At 45.4% G+C, this 17434-nt stretch overlaps 1 long non-coding RNA gene across 1 annotated transcript in view; it reads right to left on the reverse strand.

The window, feature by feature from the left end:
* Positions 1-16251, reverse strand: part of LOC141165124 (uncharacterized) — a 39420-nt gene extending 23169 nt beyond the window's left edge. The window contains exons 1-2 of the long non-coding RNA XR_012251062.1: positions 15889-16251; positions 14585-14726 (exon numbers count right to left, since the gene is read on the reverse strand). This is a non-coding gene — a long non-coding RNA (uncharacterized lncRNA). The remainder of the gene's footprint in view (positions 1-14584; positions 14727-15888) is intronic.
* Positions 16252-17434: the final 1183 nt, after the last annotated feature.

Raw genomic sequence — 17434 nt, forward strand, 5'->3', positions numbered from 1 at the left:
TGCCATGCGGTTTTACATGTAACGTGAATAGCGATGTGCGCCTCTTACAGTGGCATGCAAAAGTTTGGACACGCAAGTTTGGGCACATATTTTTGCTGCATCCAAAGCGCTGCGTTCGAGCATGCAGGTAAATCCGGATGTGTTCATCAAACACATGCAGAGTTAATGCATCTGTGTCGATACAGCTTATAATCTTAATCAGCCAGACGATTAGATTTCTTAAGCCAATAGAAATACATTCATAAGTCAACAGAAACACAATAGTGTATGTGTATTTCTGTGGCTGGTCAAGAAGAACAGACCAGTATTTGTATAAAACTGAATGTTGACTTCTCTTCGTTTGGAAACAATGATGTTTGTTAATATGCTAATGACATACACTATGTGCAGAATTATTAGGTGAATGAGTATTTTGAGTACATGATACTTTTTATACATGTTGTCCTACTCCAAGCTGCATAGGCTTGAGAGCCAACTACCAATTAAGTAAATCTGGTGATGTGCATCTCTATAATGAGGAGGGGTGTTGACTAATGACATCAGCACCCTATATAAGGTGTGCTTAATTATTAGGCGACTTCCTTTCCATTGGCAAAATGGGTCAGAAGAGAGATTTGACAGGCTCTGAAAAGTCCAAAATTGTGAGATGTCTTGCAGAGGGAAGCAGCAGTCTTGAAATTTCCAAACTTTTGAAGCGTTATCACCGATCAATCAAGCGTTTCATGGAAAATACCCAACAGGGTCGCAAGAAGCGTGTTGGCCAAAAAAGACGTGTCAGGAATTCCAACACATAGAGGGACGACACAGGGGAGATCACGCAATATCTCACAGTGCCGTCATGCTGTCCGTATTTTGTCCGGAGTTGCGAGCACGCGATCCAGACTACTCGCTACGTAGGTGTCGGTAAGCGACCAGTGAGCGTGTGGCGCAACACCCTGGGTTCCACAGCCTGGAATCCGTGTTTAATGCCCTCTGTACGGTCACTGTCAGCTTCACGATAGCCCAATTATTAATACTCTCTGCCACCACCGGCCGAGTTTGAAATATAATACAGGCCTGGCCGGACGCCTGCGTTTTGGTAGCGTATATGGCTTCGGGGAAGGGAACGATTACAGAACAAAAGAAACAACTATTAAATTTTATGTTTAATCCAAAAGGGAGGCAATGTTTAGGAAAAATATATACATAAGGATGTTACAAAGGAGACATTAAAATACATACTAAGTTACATAAAATAAACAGGAGGAAAGAAGATAACTTTACTTACACTATACGATCGCTGAGACGATTCAATATAGGTGGAGGAGGGGGCTCTCCAGTTAAATTATGCTGTTATTGAACAGGACCCGTTGCTTATAATTCTTATTCCCCCCTGGCAATGAGTGCTCCTGTCTTCTCCATGGATTCTCTTATACCTAAGGGGAGATCTGGCCACATGCCCCTTGTGGTAACATCATGTGGGCCGGTCTCCAGCCTGTACATTTTTATTAAAAACGCTAACTTCTGCGATAACTCACCACTCGTTGATCGCAGAAGTTTGCAAACTATGCCATTTTTTCCCTTATGATTTTATCTTTATTTAGAGACCACATATCACATAGCTGCAGTCTGCTATTCTAGTGTTTTTGCGCTATGCCCTGATTTTGGTTACAGCCCTGGAAAACTACCTATACATTCCTGGGCTGATTTGGTCACTAAACATATGGGTCCCGTTACTGTCGGACGTATGGAACTCATAATATTTCATAATTCATATCGGAGTCAGTTTGTCTGTAAATTCCCCTTTGAGGCTCGGGAAGCAGCCTCACGGGTACACACAAATTAGTGCAAGCCAGCGTTTTAATTACCTCCTGTGTCTTGAGGATGGAGTGAAGCTCAACTCCCAGACCTACTGCCAGTTTCTGGAAGACAACTTCTTTAAGCAGTGGTACAGGAAGAAATCGGTATCGTTCAAGAAAAACATGATTTTCATGCCGGACAATGCTCCATCACATGCATCCAACTACTCCACAGCGTGGCTGGCCAGTAAAGGTCTAAAAGAAGAAAAAATAATGACATGGCCCCCTTGTTCATCTGATCTGAACCCCATAGAGAACCTGTGATCCATCATAAAATGTGAGATCTACAGGGAGGGAAAACAGTACACCTTTTGGAACAGTGTCTGGGAGGCTGTGGTCGCTGCTGCACGCAATGTTGATCGAAAACAGATCAAGCAACTGACAGAATCTATGGATGGAAGGCTGTTGAGTGTCATCATAAAGAAAGGTGGCTATATTGATCACTAATTTTTTCAGTTTTTGTTTTTGCATGTCAGAAATGTTTATTTCTAAATTTTGTGCACTGATATTGGTTTACCTGGTGAAAATAAACAAGTGAGATGGGATTATATTTGGTTTTTATTAAGTTGTCTAATAATTCTGCACAGTAATAGTTACCTGCACAAACAGATATCCTCCTAAGATAGCCAAATCTAAAAAAAACCCACTCCAACTTCCAAAAATATTAAGCTTGGATATTTATGAGTCTTTTGGGTTGATTGAGAACATAGTTGTTGATCAATAATAAAAATAATCCTCTAAAATACAACTTGCCTAATAATTCTGCACACAGCGTATTGTACTAAGCCAGCTGAATGTTGATTTATAGAGCCCCTACTATACCAACTATGTAAATTTGATTGGTTCAAACAATGAGACCTGATCCCTGTGAGTAATGCCCTCCCTAAACCCTTGACCTGTGGATGTGTACTTAAAAGGAGATATGCTTCTGTAGCAGTCAGACTTAAAACAGATTTAAAAGACACTTTACAAAGAGAATCAAAGACTAGCAAAAGATCAGATAGACTGTCACACCATCAGCTTAGGAGCATGGCTTTACCAAAAGAGAAACAGATTTGGATTCTACATGATTCCGGCCTAAGGGTACGAGGCCCTGACTGGAAAAATACGGATCTGCTCCATTGACCATCAGAGAGCCCATGGATACATTTGGGACGACCAAGTTGGGATGATGAAGTCACCTGGCCCCATGGATATGTTGTTTGGGGTTGCCAGGTGGGACCCTCCGGTCGCCTGGAACCCATTGAGACATTCGGAGAAGCCAGATTGGGACCAGCCGGTCATTTGGCCCCAGGGAAACTCTCGGAGAGGCCAGGGTGGGACCCTCAGGTCTCCTGGCCTTGTACCTCGATGGACTGCTAGCTTCCTAAGCTTGCCTCTACCTTCTCTCTGTGAGGGCCCGCCAGAAGCGGGGGGCCACTGGTTGAGGCAGTTGGCCATGGAATTCCTAAAGTCGCAGCTGTTCTATCCCAGGCGGGCCAGCGGAAGGGTGAGGACTGTGTAATATTATACCATCTTGGGGATATGCTGGGACTGTTCTATGTGTTTATTGTCCACTTTGTGGTTCAATAAAGTATTGCCAAACTGTTTTACCCTCATCCTGTGTAGTCTGAGTAGAGTTACGCCCACGGAAGACCCCGGGTCTTCACGACATCTAATACATTGTATTGGGGAAATTTCTGCATCTCCGCAACAGAAATTGACATGCTACAGCTCGTAAAGCCACGCCACGGGCGAGTTTTTGCGGTATCAAATAGAAGCACAGCGGGCATGGGATTTCTATAAATCCATCCACTGTGCTTCTAATGTAGAACGCAGCATTTTGAACGCAGCGCAGGTGATCTGCATCCAAACCGCTGCTACTACGGATCATGGGCACGCAGCCTTAGGGTTATGGCTTGTTCACCATCATCGTTAGGAAAGGTTAGGTGATACAAATTTCCCAACTTTATAAAAACCCAGCCTACTCTAACCTTGTGCCAAAAACAGCAGCTATGGTTTCTTCTCAGCAGCAGCCTAGCACTCTGAAAATGAAAATGATGGAGGCCCACAAAGCAGAAGTAGACTGTAAGAAAATAGCAAAGCATTTTCAAGTTGCAAGCTTATTGACGTCACCGCTCGTCACTGCAGGCGCGTCCTCACGCTACTGTCAGTGAGTTCCAACTGGCTTGCTGAGCAGACGCATTCTCATGCAACCGCTCAACACACCATCCGGATATAGCAGAGCTGGGGATCGTTGTGCTACATCATGAGTATGGATTACCAGCGGACAGGTGAGGATTAGTTTGTTTTTTATTTTTATTTGGATCTTAATAAATGGGTAAAAGAGGGTCCTGGAGTGTTTTGCTCAAATAACGGTGTTATGCACACGCCCGGGCTAAGCGGCGTGTGCGTGTGATTGGTAGTGATTCCACTGGACCGTGCCGGAGAGTGAATGCCTGGAGGGGCGTGACTAAGTATTCACCCGATCCGACCAGGGTCGCACGACGGCATACGACGCCAGTGCACCAAGGAGGAACCGAGCAGAGGGACCAGGTGCTACTCCAGGACAGACCCCGGACACGGCTGTTGACCCACACAGGGAAATACAGGAACAGGCTGGTAGGCTGGCACACAGACTGGAGGGTATAGGCAGGCACGACTGGTATGCAGGCAGGCGGGTATGCAGGCAGGGGGGTAAAGGCAAGCACAGCTAGAGTGCAGACAGGGAGGCACTAGCAGGTAGGAACACAGGCGGGATAGGACCCAGTACACACCGGGACTCAGGAACAATACAGGCAGAGGGTTACAGGCAAGCACAGCTAGAGTGCAGACAGGGAGGCACTAGCAGGTAGGAACACAGGCGGGATAGGACCCAGTACACACCGGGACTCAGGAACAATACAGGCAGAGGGTTACAGGCAAGCACAGCTAGAGTGCCGACAAGGCTGAGCAGGGAGGACAGGGCTCTGTTCACACGGAACAGACAGGAAGGGAAAGACAGAGCCAGATACTCACACAGTACTTGCAGAGACAATAAGCAGGAGTTAGGTACGAGTTCAGACTCTGCAGAAAAAGGAAGGGAACGGACATAGAGGCAAAACAGGTAAAGGACAGGAGAGAGTTCAGACTGGAACTGAGTGTACGGAGGAGACCGACACTGCAGAGGGATACAGGAGCGGGTCTGGGAATACGGCCCCCAGAGAGGCGGAACGAACAGGCAAGGAGCGTGTTCAGACAGGACAGACCAGACACAGGAGCGGGTCTAGGAAATCGGCCACTAGAAGGCGGAACGAACAGGCAAGGAGCGTGTTCAGACAGGACAGACAAGATACAGGAGCGGGTCTAGGTAATCGGCCCCTAGAAGGCGGGAGGAACAGGCTAGGAGCGTGTTCAGACAGGACAGACAAGAGAACACAGAAAGGACTCAGTTCAGACACGGGAACTAATACCGCAAAGCAGGAGACATACAGGACTTAGTTCAGACACGGGAACTAATACCGCAAAGCAGGAGACATACAGGACACAGTTCAGACACAGGAGCTGATACCGCAAAGCAGGAGACATACAGGACTCAGTTCAGACACGGGAACTGATACAAAAAGCAGGAGACATACAGGACTCAGTTCAGACACGGGAACTGATACAAAAAGCAGGAGACATACAGGACTTAGTTCAGACAGGCCTGGAAATACAGCCTCCAGGAAAGGCAGACAAGGAAACAAAGACGGGACCTGGCACCTTCAGAGAGCAAGCACACACTGAAGGAAAACACTATGCTCAGGCAGGGATAGAAGGGAGCTGCCGAGCTATATACCAAGTGACAGACAGCAATAGGCTGAGGACGCACAAGGGGTGTGACCCACAGCAGGAACAAAAGGCAGGAAGTGATCGGGCGCCGCCCTTAAGCAGCAGAAACAGACACAAACAGACAGCATGGAGGGAAGCCAGAGAGACATTCTGGACAGGAGATCAAGTGCGCTCTCTTGCACAGTGGGAGATGGACCACCATGCAAGGACGCCGCCAGGTATGTTACAAACGGACTTTGTTCTGTGTGAGTTTTTTTTACTTGAACTAAAGGAGTCAGTAATGGGGATGTCTTATTGACGCCTCTCCATTACTAACCCCTGGGCTTGATGTCAGCAAACATGAAACAGCTGATATCAACCCCAAAACCATTACCTCACTTGCCAATGCACCAAGGCAAGTGAGAAGAGCCAAGGCTAAGCACCAGAATTGGCCCATCTAATTTATGTGCCATTTCTGGGGTGGCTGAGGGCTGATGTTATTAGTCTGAGAGGAGGCCAATATCCATGGCCCCTTTTCAACCTATTCATATCAGCCCACAGCTGTGTGTTTAGCCATTGCTGGTTATTAAAACTTGGGAGTACCCCAAGTAATTTTTTGGGGGATACCCCCTTTTTAATAACCAGTAAAGGCTACACAAACAGCTGTGAGCTGTTATTTATAAGCTGGGAAGATCCATAAATAGTGGCCCATTCCCAGAACAACACCACCAGCCCACTGCTTTCCCTCAGCTGGTTAAGAAAATGAGGGGGACCCCACCTGATTTAAAAAAAAAAAAAATACCCAAATTTGTAAGGAAGTAAAACAACGCCAAAATGTTGTAGACTAGACTACATATGAATAGACAATATAAGATCCCAAGTTCCTAGGCCAAGTCATCACTGCTATAGCCCTACTTATGTATTTGAAGCCCCCCCCCTTTCTCAAAATCTTTTTAAATTTCCCCAAGATTTCTGTGAAATTCAGATATGCTTTAGCATTACATTTAAACTACCATTTTACATAAGGTAGCAAAGAAAAAAACAAGCAGATAAGAAAAAACAAAATGTATTAGAAATGATCAAAACATTAAATAAAACAAATGTAAATATAAAACAAATAAACATTACAAAATTATAATAAGGTACGGAACTGTAATCAGGGCCAGGAGTGGGTGTTGAAAACGGTGGGGGATCAGCAACAGGAGTGGAGACATAGGGGGTAAGTGAGGGAAGTGGACTAAAGGGTGGAAGCTCATCTTTTGGGACAAAGGATGATATAAAGTGAAAAAAACACGCCTCCACAGAAACCAACATCATGACTTGCACCATTGATGTCGAAATGATGCTGGTTCTGGTTCAGCAAAGACCAGAATTGTGGGACAGAAGGGATGATGGCTATGGGGACCAGAGTCACCTGCAGGCACCATGGAACTATATTTGCTGCCAACTATATCCTAATTTGGAAGACAGCTCACAGCAGATTCAAGATGATATAAGAATGGCAAATATGAACGGGATATTAGGATTGTCTGAATATGTGTTATGTTGTAGGTGAGGTCTAACAAATAACTATTGAAGCCAGAACATTACGTGTGTAATTTTTGGTCCAAAAAATATCGCCAAACTCGAAAATTTGGCAACCCAGCATAAACACAAAAAAAGACAAAGAAAAATAACCGTTATACTAGCAGTACTGATCTTAGAATACACATTATACATGTTATTGCATACAGAATCCTTTACCTATAAAAAAAATTATATAATCTCTTCCACTTTTCTTTCCAGTGGGTGTAGTGACAAGGTTATGTAGGAGTTGCTGGGACCAGTTCTGCTGTGAGAGACAACAGTGTAGGAAGAGTGGGTGTGGTCTTAAAAAAATGGCCATACCTATATTATGACCGGCTCCAGTTTTTGGCCCCAGTCCTAGATCTTCTCCCGTAAGTGGCTACCTTTTTCAGTTTGTTTGTGTAATGTTTTGATTAGGATTTTGCATAATAATAAATGCTTTTTACTCTTTCATCCCTGACCTTACAGATCTGATCGGACCAAAAAGGGAAATACCTCCAGCTCGGAAGAAGAGCCTGTGGAGAGCACCAGCACACCACAGCCCCTCGACACCTCCCTTCATGCACCAATAAGCCAGATTCACTACCGCCGAAAGAGGGCCCCCCCCATCACCACCACTGGCGTACACCACATGGGAATACCTGTGAATGAGGATGGGCAGGAGGATTTTTGTCTGAGCGTGGCCCATTATTTCAAGCATGTTCCCTTTTATTTGAGGCTGCCGACCAGGGCCACCTTCCAAATTGTATTGTCTGTCACCATGCCACCAAATTTACCAATGGCCATTTTTGAATGCCTCGAAAGTGAGCAGCTTTCTGAGGTCAACAAAAACGGTGATTAGACCCCCAACAAGGTCACTCAGCAGACCAACCATCACGGCAGCCACCACCACCACCACCACCACCACCTAAAGTGCCAGTATCACGGCAGCCATCAATACCACCTCCAGTCACAGCATCTTGGCAGCCATCACCACCTACAGTGCCAGCATCACGGCAACCACCTCCAGTGCCAGCATCTTGACAGCCACCACCATCTCAAGTGCCAGTATCTTGGCAGCCACCTCCAGTGCCAGCATCACGGCAGCCAACAACCCCCTCACCAACATGTCTCTTGCCCCAAACACCCTTGTCTTGTTGACATGATGGCCAAAACACAAAACAAGGCCAGATGAAGATCTGAGACTCAGAATTTCTGCGCCGAGATGCCACCACAGCCACTGAAGGGTTTTACATAGGTGCTTATTATATGGATGCTATACACAGTAACATAGTCTTCCTTCAACCTTAAAAACTAAGTCCATCTAGTACAACCCATAGCCTAACATATTGATACAGAGGAAGGCAAAAAAAAAACATGTGGCAAACACTAAGCTCCACATTGGGGGAAAAAATTCCTTCCTGACTCCATACGACAATCAGACTAGTTCCCTCGATCAACACCCTATCAATGAATCTAGTATTTATAACCTGAAATATTATACTTTTCAAGAAAGGCATTCAGGCCCTTCTTAAATTTTCGTAGTGAATCACTCATTACAACATCATGCGGCAGAGAGTTCCATAGTCTCACTGCTATTACAGTAAAGAATCCGCATCTGTGATTATGATTAAACCTTCTTTCCTCCAGACGTAGAAGATGCCCCCTTGTTCCAGTCTCAGGCCTCAGAGTAAAAAGATCAGTAGAAAGGTCTTTGTACTGTCCCCTCATATATTTGTACATAGTATAAGATCACCCCTAAGCCTTCATTTTTCCAAACTAAATAACCCCAAGTGTAATAACCTGTCTTGGTATTGCAGAACCCCAGTCCTCTAATAACCTTGGTCGCTCTTCTCTGCACCCGCTCTAGTTCAGCTATGTCTTTCTTATACACCGGAGACCAGAACTGTACACAGTATTCTAAGTGTGGTCGCACTAGTGTCTTGTATAGCGGTAAAATTATGTTCTCCTCATGAGCATCTATGCCTCTTTTAATGCATCCCATTATTTTATTTGCCTTTGTAGCAGCTGCCTGACACTGGCCCCCAAATGTGAGCTTGTCGTCTACCAATACATCCAGGTCTTATTCAGTTACAGTTTTGCCCAGTGTTTAACAATTAAGCATATAATTATACATTTTATTTCCTCTGCCCAAGTGCATTACCTTACATTTATCCCCATTAAAGCTCATTTGCCATTTATCAGTCCAAGCTTCTAGTTTACATAGATCCTCCTGTAATATAAAATTGTCCTCCTCTGTATTGATTACCCTGCAAAGTTTAGTGTCATCTGCAAATATTGAAATACTACTCTGTATGCTCCCTACAAGGTCATTAATAACTATATGAAAAACAAGCGGGCCCAATACTAACCCCTTTGGTACCCTACTGTTAACTGTGACCCAGTCTGAGTGTGTTCCATTAATAACCACCCTTTGTTTCCGATCACTGTGCCAGTTCTTAACCCACATACATATATTTTCCCCTATCCCCATTGTTCTCATTTTATGTATCAACCTTTTGTGTGGAACCGTATCAAAAGGTTTTTGAAAAGTTCATATACACAACATCCACTGCATTTCCTTGGTCCTGTCCAGAACTTGCCTCCTCATAAAAGCTGATGGCATAAGCATGGTCCGTGTGCCGTGCATTTTTTTTCTCGCACGCATTGACTTGCATTGGTGAGCAGGGGTGAATTAAGAGTAACCAGTTTAGAAAGTGTGGGCCCCCTCCCTCAGGTACCCAATGTATCATGTGATAAGTCATGTGAGTAACATACAGGTGCTCTGGTGCGCATCTGTAGATTTAAAAAGAAAGACAGCAGCGCACATAGAGCACCGCACAAATTTTTTCCTTGTGTACAGCACTATGCATAACATAGCGCTATATGAAAAAGAGCAGGGGTGGGAGATTAATTTTCCCGAGGGACCACATGAGACCGTGACTGTAGTGGAGACCGAACCAATAGGCTGAAATTAATACTGCTCAATATTAATGCTAACATATTAATTATAATTATTTTTTTACATTAATTGTATGACTTTATAGGGGGATGTCAGCATAATTAATTGTGCTCAATATATACAGTATGAGCCCCCACATAGCCCCCTACATACAATAGGAGCCCTTGTGACAATACAGCTTTTTTTCCTAATTATGCCAGACACATTCAGTAGGCCAGGAGCCATACACCTTTATGTTGACTTTTGAATGTGTTCTTCTTTGGTTGATCAACACAGACTATTATTTGTATAAACCTGAATGTTGATCACTTGAGTTTATATTTGTTAATTGATGTAAATAACAGGCATTCATATTATATCAGCTCCTACAATGTATTGTCTGCCAGTTTTGAAAGAAAAGAGACTCAGGATCTTTGAACAATGGATGTTTGCTAGATATGTTAAAGGAGTTGTCCACTCCTTTCACATTGACGCCCTATCCTTAGCGGCACCCCCGCCAATCAGCTGTTATCGGTGCTGGCAGCAGCGGCCGCCGGCCGGACATCCTTTCCTGTGGTGCTTGGCCGTCAAGTTGTAGTGGCTGGCACTTGTTACTGCACATCCGCCTCCTATTCAACTGACTGGGAGGCGAATGTGTAGTAATCCCTGGCGGCCACTACAGATCGACAGCCAAGCACCACAGGTAAGGACTTCCGGCCGGCAGCCGCCGCTGCCGCCACCGATAACAGCTGATCGGCGGGTGTGCCGCTTGCGGGATCCCGGCCGATTATACATTGATGCCCTATCCTACGGATAGGGCATCAATGTGAAAGTAGTGGACAACAACTTTAACCCCTTTACAGCCTGTGCCGTATTTGTACCTACAGGCTGTAACCTCACGGTTCAGTGAGAGCTCCGGCGCTGAGCCCGCACTGAACCGGGCACATGTCAGCTGATTATTACAGCTGACATGTGCCCGCAACAGCCGCAGGTGGAATCGCGATCCACCCGCGGCTGTTAACATGTTAAATGCCGCTGTCAATCTCTGACAGCGGCATTTAACATCGCCGCACTGGAAGCGCGTCACTTACCCCGCCCATCGGTGACCCCGTTACGTGATCGCGGGTCACCGATGGGTGGGCATGACAACCCTGGGTCTGCAGCAGACTCCAGTGGTTGTCATGAGCTGGTCGCTATGAGCGTCACCTAGTGGTCGGCGCTCATAGCACAGGACCATTTCTGCTACATACAGGTGATCTGATCACCTATATGTAGCAGAGGCGATCAGACAAGTGCTGCTTCGAGTCTCCTATGGAGACTATAGAAGCAAGCAAAAAGTGAAAAAAAAAAAGATTTTAAAATTATTAAAAAAATAAAAAATATCTAAAAGTTTAAATCACCCCCTTCGCCCCATTCAAAATAAAATAATAAAAAAAAAAAACACATTACACATATTTGGTATCGCCGCGTTCAGAATCGCCCGATCTATCAATATAAAAAAAGAATTAATCCGATCGGTAATCGGTGTAACGAGAAAAAAAATTCTAAACGCCAGAATTACGTTTTTTTGGTCGCCGCAACATTGCAATAAAATTCAATAACGGGCGATCAAAACATCGGATCTACCCCAAAGTAGTATCAATAAAAACGTCAGCTCGGTGCGCAAAAAATAAGCCCTCAACCGCCCCAGATCCCGAAAAATGGAGACGCTACGGGTCTTGGAAAATGGCGCCATTTTTTTTTTTACCAAACTTTGGAATTTTTTTCACCACTTAAATAAAAAAGAACCTATACATGTTTGGTATTTACGAACTCGTAATGACCTGGAGAATAATAATGGCAGGTCAGTTTTAGCATTCAGTGAACGTGGTAAAAAAAAAAAAAAAAACATCTGTGGTATTGCACTTCTTTTGCAATTTCACCGCACTTGGAATTTTTTCCCCGTTTTCCCGTACACGATATGGTAAAACTAGCAATGGCGTTGAAAAGTACAACTCGTCCCGCAAAAAATAAGCCCTCACACGGCCATATTGACCAAAAAATAAAAATGCTATGGCTCTGGGAACAAGGGGAGCAAAAAACGAAAATGCAAAAATTGAAAATCCCAGGGTTGCGAAGGGGTTAAATACCATTGTAGGGTGTTTGCCAGTAAACACTGGGGGATGAGCTGTGGATACTCAAGCCCTGCGGATTAATATCATCATCCTTTATTCTTGACCTGTGGATGTGTGCTTGAAAGGACTATTGGAAACTATATAAAGGGGCATATGCCTCTGTATCAAGGAGACTTTACAAAGAGACAGCCAAGAGAGACTCTTCAGCATAGCAACCAGGACACATGGCTCCATCAAGAGAAATACAAATCTGCTCCATTGACTATCACTGAACTCTCAGAGCCATTATGAAGAAATTCAGGTTGGGACAATCATGTCACTTGGCCACATACCTCACTGCTCTGTTCCCGGCCGGCCAGCGGAAGGGGGAAACTCTGTAACTTGCACCATCTTGTGTATTTGCTGGGATTGTTCTATATGTTTATTGTCTGTTTGGTGGTTCAATAAAGTATTGCCACACTGTTTTACCCTCACCCTGTGTTGTCTGAGTAGTATTACACCCACGGGCGACCCAGTGTCCTCACAACCCCCTACATTCAGTATAAGCCCCACATAGCCCTCTACATACAGTATGAGCCCCCACAAAATCCCCCTATATACAGTATGAGCACTGTGAAGACACAGGGTCTTCTATGGGCATAACACTACTCAGATAACACAGAGTGAGGTTAAAACTGTGTGGCAATACTTTATTGAACCACCAAACACACAATAAACATATAGAACAGTCCCAGCAAACACCCAAGATGGTGCAAAACAACACAGTCTCACCCTTCCGCTGGCCCGCTGGGAATAGAGCAGCTGCGACTTTGGGACTTCCAGGACCAACTAACTCAACTAGTGGCACCCCGCTTTTTGTGGACACCAACAGAGAGAACATAGCGGCAAGCTTAGGAAGCTGACAATCCATTGAGGTACGTGGCCAGGAGACCCTTGGGTCCCAATCTAGCTTCTCCTGACATATCCATGGAACCAAGTGACCGGATGGTCCCAACCTGGATTTCTCCCGAATATATCCATGAGTTCTGTGATAGTCAATAGAGCAGATCTGTATACCTCTGGATGGAGCCATGCTGTCCTGTAGAGCTGTCCATTAGTGTCCCTGTCTGTGGTTTTGTAAAAAGACTCCTGATACAGAGTCATAACCCCCTTATATGGTTCGCAACTGCCCTTCAAGACATTTTCAACAGGTCAGGGGGAGGTGAGATGAGTTTAACTCTCCATTGTTTGATCATTTAATTGATCTTAATAGCTTATACTCCTCTGCTCTGCGAGTCAACAAGCCACAGGGCCCACACAATGGTTAATCAACATATTTAACAAACATTCATTGTTCAAAGACCCCATGCAAAGATAACAGTACAATAAACTGTAGGAGCTGATATAAATTGTAAATAACAGCTATTCATCAGTTAACAAGGCTCAACTCAACCTACAAGAGAAGTCAACATTCAGACTTATGACAAAAGTCCATGTTTCTTGTCCCACCTGAAGAAACACATGAATTCAAAAGTCAACATAAAAATAATAGTGTATTTCTCCTGGCCTACTTAATTTAAATAAGTATTATTAATTATTATTTTGGATAATGAGGATTAAAAGCTGTGTCGTCACAAGTTCCCATATAGCTCCCTACCTCCAGTAGGAGGCCGCACGTAGCTCCCTACCTCCAGTAGGAGGCCGCACGTAGCTCCCTACCTCCAGTAGGAGGCCGCACGTAGCTCCCTACCTCCAGTAGGAGGCCGCACGTAGCTCCCTACCTCCAGTAGGAGGCCGCACGTAGCTCCCTACCTCCAGTAGGAGGCAGCACGTAGCTCCCTACCTCCAGTAGGAGGCAGCACGTAGCTCCCTACCTCCAGTAGGAGGCAGCACGTAGCTCCCTACCTCCAGTAGGAGGCAGCACGTAGCTCCCTACCTCCAGTAGGAGGCAGCACGTAGCTCCCTACATCCAGTAGGAGGCCGAACGTAGCTCCCTACATCCAGGAGGCACCACATAGCTCCCTAGATACAGTACACACATGCAGTCACACACACACACACACACACACACACACACACACACGCAGTCATGCACATGCAGTCGCACACATATGCACACGCAGTCATGTATACACATGCAGACTTGCACATATATGGGTCGCAGAAATGTGCACACACCAGGGGCATTGCTAGAGTTAGAAAAGATCAGGGGCCCAAGCCCCGAGGTTTAAGCTTTGCATCCTACCCCTCCCCTAAACAAAAAAAAAAGAATTCAGAAGTCAGCAGTCACATAGAATGACTGCAGACTAATCACAAACATGGACAATATTTTTAATCCTACTAACATAAATAAAAATATAAAAATGTCAGCATCATAAAAAACATTTACATCCAGTTACCTTATAGGTGACGCTGTCTCTGGAGTCGTTCTCTTTCTTTTCTTCCTCTTGTCCAGACACATGATGACTTTTCCCATCCACAGCTCGTCTCTGCAGACTTCCATCTTCTCCGGTCTTCTGCAGCACATCCCCACACGATGTCCTTAAAGATTAGCAGCGTCATTATAATGCTCCTGAATACAAATATCTGCCCTACATTGATCCCCTAAATAAATAATTGCCCCTCTCTATATTCTCTGCACAAAATATGACTCACACACTGTCCCTCTTATGGCTCACACACTGTCCGTCTTATGGCATATGCCCTCCATACTGCCCTTTCCTTTCCATACTGGGCCCCCTCTTCACACTGTGTCCTCCCTATAGGTCCCAGTCTCTGTACTGTGCCCCCTCATCACACTCCCCCCATACTGTGTTCGCACACATTTTCCCCCTCGCTACCAATAATGTGTCTGCACGCACCCCCACAGATTAAACCTCTCCCCTCCACACTGAATAAATATGTCTCCTGCACAATTAGTAAATAGCCCCCTGCACAATTAGTATATAGCTCCCCTGCAAAATTAATAAATAGCCCCCCTGCACAATGATTAGCCCCCTGCACAATGAATAACCCCCTGCACAATGAATAACCCCCTGCACAATGAATAAACAGACCCCCCTGCACAATTTAATAGCACCCTGCACAATAAATAAACAGCCCCCCTGCACAATTTAATAATTAGCCCCACTGCACAATTAATAATTGCCCCCCTGCACAATTAATAATTATCCACCCTGCACAATTAATAGCCCCCTGGGCTGAATCTTCGTTGTCTGCAGCTCCATAGCCACAGGAGTGCTTATTACTAAGGCTCTGCTCTCTCTTGTGGGCACCGGCGAGTGACGTCAGCAGCACGATCACATGACCTGATCACACTGCTGATGTCTCTCTAAGCCGACGGTCAGAGCTCCAATTGCGTCTACAATCATTGGGACCTGGCACGTCGCAGCTTCTCTGAGCGGGCTGTCAGCTTGACAGCCCGCTCAGAGAACAGCCGAATCCTAGTCCGGGAGGCGGCAGAAAACTGCCACCGGGGAGGAGGGGGCACCTCAGACCGATGCATTAAGCAGCTCGACGCCCCCCACCCTCTGCCGGCTGCGCCTGGGGCACGTGTCCCGGCTGACCCCCTCCACCCGCCTAGATACGCCCCTGCATGACCTACACATATGCTCATTATGTATATACACACACGTATACAGAGACAAGACCTGTATACACATTATACATATACACATTATGCTGGGACATGACATATACATACTCTCTTCATCAGTAGTTATCCAGTGGCAGCATTGGAAGAGTCCTGACCTTGGAAATCAGCAGTAAGAGGGAGGGTTGTAAACAGGAGACCCCCTGTCAGCCCTGCACTGTCTCTGCACACCCTCCCCCATCTGGACTGCTGAGCTGCCTGAAACATTAAAGGAGGGGGGATGTGCTCTGCAGCCACAGAGAGAGAGGTAATCTCTCTCTCATCTCCCCATGGCCGGCTATATTCCCTGACAGACTTGGCCCCACTGATCTCCTTCCTCCCCCTTCCATCGTATCCTCCCCCTAGGTGGCGCTGTACTCTGCTCTGACTTGCCCGAAGAAAAGGATCAGCAGGGAGGAGGAGCTGCGAGGTAATGACACAGAGCAACCACACTGCACGCACGGGTGCGTCAGGCAAACCCTGTGTGCTGCGCGGTGCCTGCACTCAGTGCACAGACAGTTAATAAAGTTTGATTATTTGAAGAAAAAAAAAAAAAAAATCTACAGCGAGTTTCAGAGCAATGCACTGCGGCCCAGGCCCCGGATATAAGTGCCTAGCGACGCCCCGGGCCCACACACAAACATATACAGACATCTGCAAAGACACATACAAGCATAAACACATTTGAAGACATACACAAAAATACATATAAACAGACATATCACACATACATAGATAAACACAATCATATATGCACACACTGTCACACACACACACGTCACTCACCTTCCCCCGGCCCGTCTCCCGTCCAGCTTCTCTCCTATGGGAAGCAGCTGTGCAGGGCGCACTGTGTCCTGCGTGACGTGACTTTAGCAGACACGACCGCGCCCAGCCCGCCCCTGCCTGCCGGGATATGTGTGCCGCATTGGCGGCGCACACCACATTATAATGAGGGTAATCTGGCTATGGGCTCCCCGGACGGGGCGATAGCTCAAATTGCCCTCATTATAATCTGCCTACGTTGGCGAGTCTCATCTGATATACGCGGCCACTCACAGCATGGTGCGATTATTTTTCTCAGTCCGATCCGAGCTGAGAAAAAATCACAGATGAACACAATCATTCAATGACAATAGTCAGAGTGCAAGCAGATTTTTTATCACATTGCACTCATCTGATTTAAAGCAGATTAGCATGAGCCCTTAGACTCAACCAAAAGATTGTAGAAATAGAGATAATGTTACTAAAGTATATCTTATTGCTCTAATAGGCATCTAGTCATTCAACACAGTCTATTAACTATATATTCTACATGCCGAGCTTATGAATATTAATAACAGTATGTAAAATAATCACAGGCTGCAATTACCCACCATGATTTTTTTAAACAATGAAATCAACTTTTTTGTGGTTGTAAATTTGAAATAACAGTGACAACTCTGATGACATCACAAAGCACATGACTTCATAGACATCACATGACATCACAATTGGAGTAGAATGTATAAAGTTCTGCACCAGAGCCATCTTGTGTCACTAGAACCTGACAGCTGAAAGGGGATGAGTCCAGGTAGGTAGCTCTTTATTTTTAAGCTTTGGTATACTTATAGTGTATCCA

This window comes from Phyllobates terribilis, unplaced genomic scaffold (genome assembly GCF_046119375.1).
Source record: "Phyllobates terribilis strain yellow unplaced genomic scaffold, ASM4611937v1 Scaffold_11__3_contigs__length_659146591, whole genome shotgun sequence".
Lineage (NCBI taxonomy): Eukaryota > Metazoa > Chordata > Amphibia > Anura > Dendrobatidae > Phyllobates > Phyllobates terribilis.